Here is an 8,480-nt window from a genome sequence, read left to right on the forward strand (position 1 = left end):
CCACCTGGCCTTTTGTATTAAAGAAAGCTGCATACAAAACTGACCTTTTGCTACTTATTGGGAGAGGAAATTCATTGTATTTGAGATTAACTGCTGTTACTGTTTTCTTGGTGATACAGTATGCTACTTTATTTGAGGATTGGAGACATATTTCTTGTGCCTTTTGATTTCTCTCTACTTCCTACTCCATTGGATTGAACTTTCTGTGTAATACAAAGAGAACCTTTGTTTTAGAAACTAGTGAATCTGCTTTGTTTAGCTCCTGCTCCTGATGATTTAAAGACATCTTTGAGATTCCTCTTCACATTGAGAAACCCTCTGAGCAGTACACTCCCCCCTCCCCTTCCAGCTTGGGAAGGCTTCCCATGACTAGTTCTGAAGCTCAAGCTTGCCTGGCCAACTACGCCGTTGCTGATAGTTCTGGAAATGCCCTTTTCTGGCCTTTTTGTTACATTAGCCCAGTATTCCATTTGCCCCGCTGTATTTCTTGGCTTCGGTGTCATTGCATTGATGGTATGGCTGTGTCTGGAAAGCAATGGGTGGGGCTGCTGTGCAGTGTGTGCACAGGACTTCCACGGCACTGGCAGGGTTGAGCTGAGGTGGCAGCCATGACACTGTAGAGACATGGCACTTTGTGGTAGGAGTGAGACGATCAGAACTGCGTGGTCGAAGGTGAACTTTTCAGTGTTAAACTGTGCTCTGGGTGCTTGGTCTGCTGTGCCCAGGATGAGCGGGGCCATCTTCTCTACAATCCTGTCCCCATTCTCTGTCTGCTGTGCCCAGGATGAGCGGGGCCATCTTCTCTACAATCCTGTCCCCATTCTCTGTCTGCTGTGCCCAGGATGAGCGGGGCCATCTTCTCTACAATCCTGTCCCCATTCTCTGTCTGCTGTGTCCAGGATGAGCGGGGCCATCTTCTCTACAATCCTGTCCCCATTCTCTGTCTGCTGTGTCCAGGATGAGCGGGGCCATCTTCTCTACAATCCTGTCTCCACTCTGTCTGCTGTGCCCAGGATGAGCGGGGCCATCTTCACTACAATCCTGTTTCCTCTCTCTCTACAGCATTTCTTGCCACTTTCTCTCTGCCCAGCCATTTTATTTCTTCCATCACAATTTTTTTTCTGTAATAATTTGTTTTTATAAAGTAAGTTAAATAGGCACAACTTGTATATGACATCAAATATGATTTTTTTAAGTACCAATAATTTTTTAAAATGGACAGTATGCATTTTGTAGTTTGCTTTTGCTTTACAAAAGGGGGGCAAGGCAGAAACTGTCTTTCAGTGTCTTTGTGTCTTTCTTACACTTCCCACTGTGCCCCAGAGAGTGTTGATCTCTGCCTCTCTTCAGTGTAGTCTCTCAGTGTGATTTCTTCTGTCCTGACATAAGGTCATCTTTGGCAGAGTCTGTCAGTGATCACATCTATGTCCACAAAGACACACAGGATTTTAAATCTGCATTTTGATTTTGTAATTGCATAAAGTAACCTTCAACAGGCTGTTTAGCATGCCTGTTGACTGAGGCCAGTCTTCAGCTCCGAGAGAGAGAAATGGCAGGGGCATGAGGGTAGGGAATGTGAGGGAGGGGTGGGGGCTGTTAGAGAAAGGTGACAAGACTGAAGCGTGTTGACATGCAGTTAGGGTTTTGCCTGCTAAGATTCTTCTGGAAGCTTTCTTGCTCTCAGCTTCAGAGAATATAAGCAATCCTTTTAGAAGCAGAGTCCCCCTCCCTCCACCTCCCAGAGGTGCGCAGAAGAACCTCCACTTTGGTAGTGTGGAATAAGTTGGTAGATAGACTCCAGATCACCTCCCACATCGATTCTGACAGCAACAATTGGTACACAGTAGATCACATAAGATATGTTTGTTGATAAGTAAATGATTATAGTAAAAAAAAAATTCAGCATCAAAATAAGTCAGAATGTGAGTCCATTCACCATCAAAGGGAAGACCTCTTCCAGAAGAGGAAGGAAATCCGCTCTGAGTCTGCGTCTCATCCTTTCCAGGGTTCTCCTGAACAATGCCCAGTGAGGAAGAGAGTCCTCTGCTTCTGTTCCTTAGTGAGATTCTTGAGACAGAAGCAAGACTTGAGAATTAGCTTCTTTTGGTTAATATATGTAGACATCTTGTTGCTAAGACATGATGAGCAGTTTTCTTTATTGTTGATGGACAAAATAATGCTGCCAAGTAGAGAATAAGCATACACGGGAACGCCATCGACCTAACCAATGTTTTGCATGGAAATTAGCCTCACTATTAATGAAAATGCAAATTGTTTACTTAGATGAAAGGTTCCCACTTAGGCTTCCTTTATGAATGAAATCTGTGCACACAGTAAACAAGGAGTAGAAATTGGCTGTGCTGGAGCGTGTCAGAGATGGAAAACTCCCGATTCCTTCCAAACCTATTTGTTCCTGATCTTACAAAATAGAGAAAGAAATGCTACCACTCCCTATTCCTTCCAAACCTATTTGTTCCTGATCTTACAAAATAGAGTAAGAAATGCTACCAAATACAAGCAAATTCTATAGTATGTATGATAATTTATAGGGATGCTTGTTAATCTCAGTTGCCAGTTTGACAGGATCTGGAGACACAGAGAACTGGAGTCCTGGTAGGTGTTGTCTCTATTAGCTGGCCATGGCACGCCTGTGAGGACTTTCTAAGACTCACCTTGAAAGTGGATAGCACGATTTCCTGGGCTGAACCCCAGACTGGATGCAAAGAGAATAGGGTGGTAGTGAGCACAAGCATCTATTCCCTCTGCTTCCCGATGAAGGATGCAGCATGACCCCTTCTGGAGCTCTTGCTGCCACCACCCAGAACCCATAATCAGTAGAGAGGAAACTATAGCAGCAGTTTGGGAGAAACAGTCGTGTGGCCAGTGTTGTCCACTGACAACAGAAGCCTCCGCTGACGAACGTTTGCGTTTATTTGGCCTCTTAATTCCTTTCCACTTTCTCCTGTTATTAAAAATAGATCCTTTTCTCATATAATATATTCTGGTTATGGTTTCTCTTCCCTCTACTCCTCCCAGTTTTTCTGCATCCTTCCAGTTCCATTCCCTTTCTGTCTCTCATTAGAAAAGAACAGTCTTCTAGGAAATCAAACCAAGCATGATAAAATAAAATATAATAAGATCATGCTGGGCAGTGGTGGTACACACTTGGAATCCCAGCACGTGGGAGGTAGAGGCAGGCGGATCTCTGAGTTCGTGACCAATCTGGTTTACAGAGTAAGTTCCAGGACAGCCAAAGTTACACCGAGAAACCCTTCCTCAAAAATAAATAAATAAAAATATAACAAGATTAAACAAAACCCATCCCATTGAGGCTGTACAAGACAACCCAACAGAAGGGAAAGAGCCCCAAGAGTAGGTACAGTCATCAGAAATGCCAGAGTCCTATAAAAATACTTACCTGAAACCTATAACATTCATGCGGATGATGTAGTGCAGACCCATGTAGGCCCTGTGCTTGCTGCTTTAGTCTGGGAGTTTATATGAGCCTGCTTAGTTGACTGAGAGGACCTTGTTCTCCTTGTGTCTTCCATCCCCTCTGGCTATGAAACTCTTTCCACCTCCTCTTCAGCAGGCTTCCCTGAGTTCTGAGGGGAGGGATTTGATGGAGACCTCCCATTAGGCCCTCCTTCCATGTACTGTCCAGCTGTGTGTTTCTGCATCAGTTCCTTTCTGCTGCCAGAGGAGGCTTCTCTGATGATAGGCACTGATCTATGAGTATAGTAGAATATTTTTAGCAGTCATTTTATAGAAACTTTTTTTTAGATCAGTAGCGTTTTTGGTTTTATCCTAGGTCTCTGGGTTATTTGGTCTGGTTCCTGGTCACCCGAACTGCGTTGGGTATGGGTTCCTCTTGCCTTCCTATCTTTTAGGATGCTTCCACTACACTGATTTTACATATTACACCTCAAATGCCCCTCAATTCCAGCTGCCTCTCCCTGCATTTGCTTCCTCAACCCCTTGCCTCCTCCACATCTGATGCTCCCATTCTTGTCCCTAACCCCCCCTCGGCCAGTTCACCTGTACAATCTATTCTGTTTCCCCCTCCCAGGGAGATCCCCGTGTCCTCTTCAGTGTGAAGCCTGAGTTACAGCATGTTTACTTTGGGCCACGGTCTGCTTCCCTCCTACATGTATTCATAGCTCTACCTTCACACCTTTGACATGACCCATGATGAACTATGTTTGAGTGTATATGCTGGCTGATATGCTATTATTATTCTATTTGTTATGTTCTAAAAGAAGATGTGGAAACACCCTTTTTTCTTGTCTTTCTTCTGGTAGCAAGCTCACAATAGTAATGGAATAATGACTTGTGGTACTCAAATATGACCCTGTGAGTCTGAAGAACCCATTTGGAAAATCTATAGTCTTGCTGTTACCAACTATGGGCAGCTTTTTTTCATATAATAAATAAAGATTGAGTACATTTTTGGACTTTAGTGAATGTATATAGTTTTACTAGAGTTAATGAGTAGACTATTAGGAAGCCACTAGAAAATCTTCTTTTCAGAAACGTGTATTGAGAATAATCACATTGCATGGTCTGAAGAGTCTAGAAGCATGGAAAAGATTAATCCAGACAGCTTGAACGAGGGTGTCTGTTATGATGGTTCCATGGGTGCTGGCTCAGAGTCTAGAAAATCAGCTTCAGGCTAGAGGAGCAAAAGCATAAAGACCCGTGGACCAAGATGGAGTCTGAGCCTTGCACCTTGTAGACTTAGTGCTGGAAAGTGGTAGGCTACCCTTGTTCCCAATTTGGTGCGACTGAGTGGCACTCACTGTCCCTTTCATGGGAACCCTGAGAGGACAGAGTCCCAGTTGGCCTGTGCTGTTTCCTCCATATTGGTGTGTTTGCACTAATTGTCAACACCCTTCACGCAGACTGTTGTGCAGACTGGAATTCAAAATGTTTGTTCATCAGGGTTTGCAAAGTCTCTTTGATGACTTCCTTATCTTTTCAGGAATCTTAGCCATATGAATGAATAATTGTGATGACTTTTTGGATTGTCTCCCATTATCTTTGCAGTGTTGCAAGAAGGCAGATGAGGAACAATATGAAACCTGCCGTAAATTTGAAACTCAGTCTTTGAAACTTCTCATTTGAAAAGATATTCCTGAATATATTATAATATAATACCAAAACATGTGTTATAACTTTATATGGTTGATCATAATTACATCATGATATTGTAATGTGTCCTAACTTACATTTCTAAGTAGAAAATTTAGATTTTTTTGTTATTTTCAAATTCATTGTTTGTTAAACAAATAAAATTGAATTTCAACTAAGTGTTTTGAGGTATAAGAATTAGCTAAAAATAAATATTTTGCCTTTAAGATGACCCTAGTCAAGTAAGGAGATATGAAGAATTAGTGTCACACTTAAGTAATAAGTGTTCACAGGAGAGTGAGCCAGGTGTGGCTGACCACCTCTGGGCTCCCAGTGCACTTGTGAGGTTGACGTGGGTGATTTCTGAGTTTGAGGTGAGCTTGGGCCACCTAATGAATTCCAGACCAGCCTGGCTGCAGTGTAAAGCTCTTTCTCAAATTAAACGTGAGAGAGAGAGAGAATGGGAGAGGGAGTGAGAGGTAATTATTAGGAGAACAGACGGACTTTTGGGTGTGATAGGAAGGATATCTGGGGACCTGAACATAACAGGAAGAGGTAGGAGCTGTGAGAACAGTTGTGTTACTGTGTCTTTTTCAGGTAGACTAGCCTAGAATTTATTATACTCACATGCTTTGCAGAATTTGAAAGGCAGCTAATAGGAACTGGATAATGACACAGAATATTAAGTAGAATTAAGTAAGTAGAATAAAGTATTAAGTAGAATTATCTTTATTCATTTAAGATGTATATATCTGATGCATATATATGTAAAATTTGCCAAATTTAGGCCTGAGTTTTCATAGTAATTTTTAATTCATAGTGTATTTTATAGACGATATTCAATATTAAAAGAAGTATTTTGGTCAAATCAATGATCCAAGTATATCTCTTTAATTTTTAAATATTCTTAGCAGCAACATGTGTGGTGACATGATTATCATCCACTGTGTTGTGATCAGTTGTTCTGTGGTTTTTATTGTTCTGCTGGATAATTGGTGGTATCACATCACATATAAAGCGGATGCATCTGCGGTGTGTATTCTTATAGACATACAAATATCCAACTGCCACACAAAACCGGAACCACAGAAAATAAATTTCAGAATGTCTTAAGAAAGTATTTTATATTTCTCTTCGTTTTCTGGTTGGGTTTTATCATTCTTAGTCACAAATGGCAGAGAACCGTTCCAAATCTGCTTCAATAATGACATTTCCAACTGTCTCATAATGCAACATTTGGTAAAGGGCGGACTAGAACAGCCAAATGTGTCACCCGTGCTGAGGAAAATGGGACTGTGGTAATTAGTATGCCATCTTCAAATATGAAATTAGTGCTTTAAGTTCAGCACAGTAATTCTGAGCACTTGTGGCCAGCAGCCTCTGTGCTGAGCCGTCTGTGGGCATCCTGTTCTGGCCCAGCCTCTCAACAGGAAGGTATTAGTCATTCCCATCGTGTACAGAGAACGAACACGTTGTTTGAAAGGCTAAACTTTTTAGTCGGGGTCCAATAGAGATTGAGTAGAGAAGCTGCGGTTTTGAACAGGTCCTCTGAGGGACAGATTTAGGGGCCATCACCCACACTGTGCAGCTGAGAAAATCAAGGATTCGTGAGGTGTAAATCCTCTGTTGGCATCAGACAGCTAAGAATGAAGAGGGCAGCAAGCGTGGGGCTTCTGATGTCAGAGGCTGGGTTACTTAGACAAGCCTCTCAAAACTTAGGTTGTCGGCAAAGTTTGGCCATATCTCTTGTCCTGACAGAATTGAGACAGGAAGGAATCCAGTTACTAATTGGCAGGGACAATCATTAAGGACAATGTGGAGAAACGAGTGGGAAAGATGATTGCTGTATCTTCTACTTTACTGCTTTAGCACGTCACACCAAAGTGGAGCATGCTGTGAGGAAGCAGTTTTCTCTCCCAGGGTTCACAGCCAGAACCTCGCTATGCACCTGAACGAGACCTTCAGCCCCACCCAGTGGCCCAGAATACATTCACTCGGCTCTTTTAAAGCAATTAAACTCAAAGCTCACAGAACAAATCAGAGTCTTAAAATATGCTTTGCATTTTGCAGATAAATGTTTAAAATTAAACAAGTGTCAGCCGCAGATTTTTCTTTCCATGTTGAGGTTTGGCGTTACTGTGCCGCCCGATTTCGGTTTGCTTGGCTTTGGAGTAGTTATCTGTGGCATCACACTTTGTGGCAGTGGATGTTTATGAATTATAGTTTGTAAATCCTTTGTTTAGAATCCAGCAAAGGACGGGTGCAGCGCCAGGGCTTTCGTTATGAAAACCTCTGTCGCGGGAGATATCATTTATGAGCCAAGGAGAGGGAGATAAAGAGAGGACACTATTAATTATGAATCCTAGACGATTCTGTGGGGACATAAACTGGAATTTACATCTTCTCGTGTATCACTGTTGGAAAAGTAGATTGTGCAGCTATATTTGGAGGCCTATGTGCCAGGTGGCATCTGTGATGTTCTGCTAAGGATGCAGAAGTCCATACCACTTCTTCCCTGACTGTGCTTGCTTGGAAACGAGACCATGTTTGCCTGCTGCACGGATGTTCTTAGCCACTTCTGTGGAGAGTGCTTCAGACCAAGTTTCTGTTTGTTAACAGTCATAATTAATACAAGGGTGAAATTCTAGGAGAGCGAGTCATTTCTAATTTATGCACCTTTATGCTTCATATTTATCATGGATTCATCACTTAAACAAAATGTAAGTTAACAAGTTAAGCTACCACTTGTTACCAGTTTACTCCTATTCCATATAACATCATCAGGTAGATGCTCTCCTTAATCATAAAAAACCTAAACTTTAAATTACTGCTGTGCCCAGTGTCATATGTGTTAACGCACAAGCGCAAGATAATGAATCGCCTTCCCGTACCGTCCTCCTCCCTCGTCTGCAGAGGAAGTTTATGAATGATGCATCAGAGGGCTCCAGCCGTTTGCATTCAGAGACCGCTAGTTAATGTTTTCACCTAATGCCTGGGAATCTTAAAGATCTCCATAAATAATGAAGCCGTTCATTGTGCTCAAAGATTCTGCCTTCTTCACTGATATGATTTTCTCCTCATTTGAAAGAGTATTTAATTGCACTGCCTGTCCTGTTTAATATTTAATAATAATTTTATTAGCTGTATAGGATGAGAGGGACAAGATCTGGGGTATCTAGTGCCGGTCATCAATTTTTTCTTATCATGACTTAATGAATATTATAATTACAAGGAAAGGCAGAAATATAAATTAGCTCAGTGGTTGGTTGGGACTTGGATGCTTTGTGGTTGCAGCTAGGCAAACCCAGCACAGGCACAAATACCCAGTGGCTCTTCAGGGGCCCTTGGCA

The 8,480-nt window shown here is 42.1% G+C and overlaps 1 protein-coding gene across 2 annotated transcripts in view; it reads left to right on the forward strand.

The window, feature by feature from the left end:
• Atrnl1 (attractin like 1) overlaps window positions 1-8,480 on the forward strand; it is a 597,040-nt gene that overhangs the window by 356,947 nt on the left and 231,613 nt on the right. The window lies entirely within an intron of this gene.

Source organism: Microtus pennsylvanicus, chromosome 5, assembly GCF_037038515.1.
Source record: "Microtus pennsylvanicus isolate mMicPen1 chromosome 5, mMicPen1.hap1, whole genome shotgun sequence".
NCBI lineage: Eukaryota > Metazoa > Chordata > Mammalia > Rodentia > Cricetidae > Microtus > Microtus pennsylvanicus.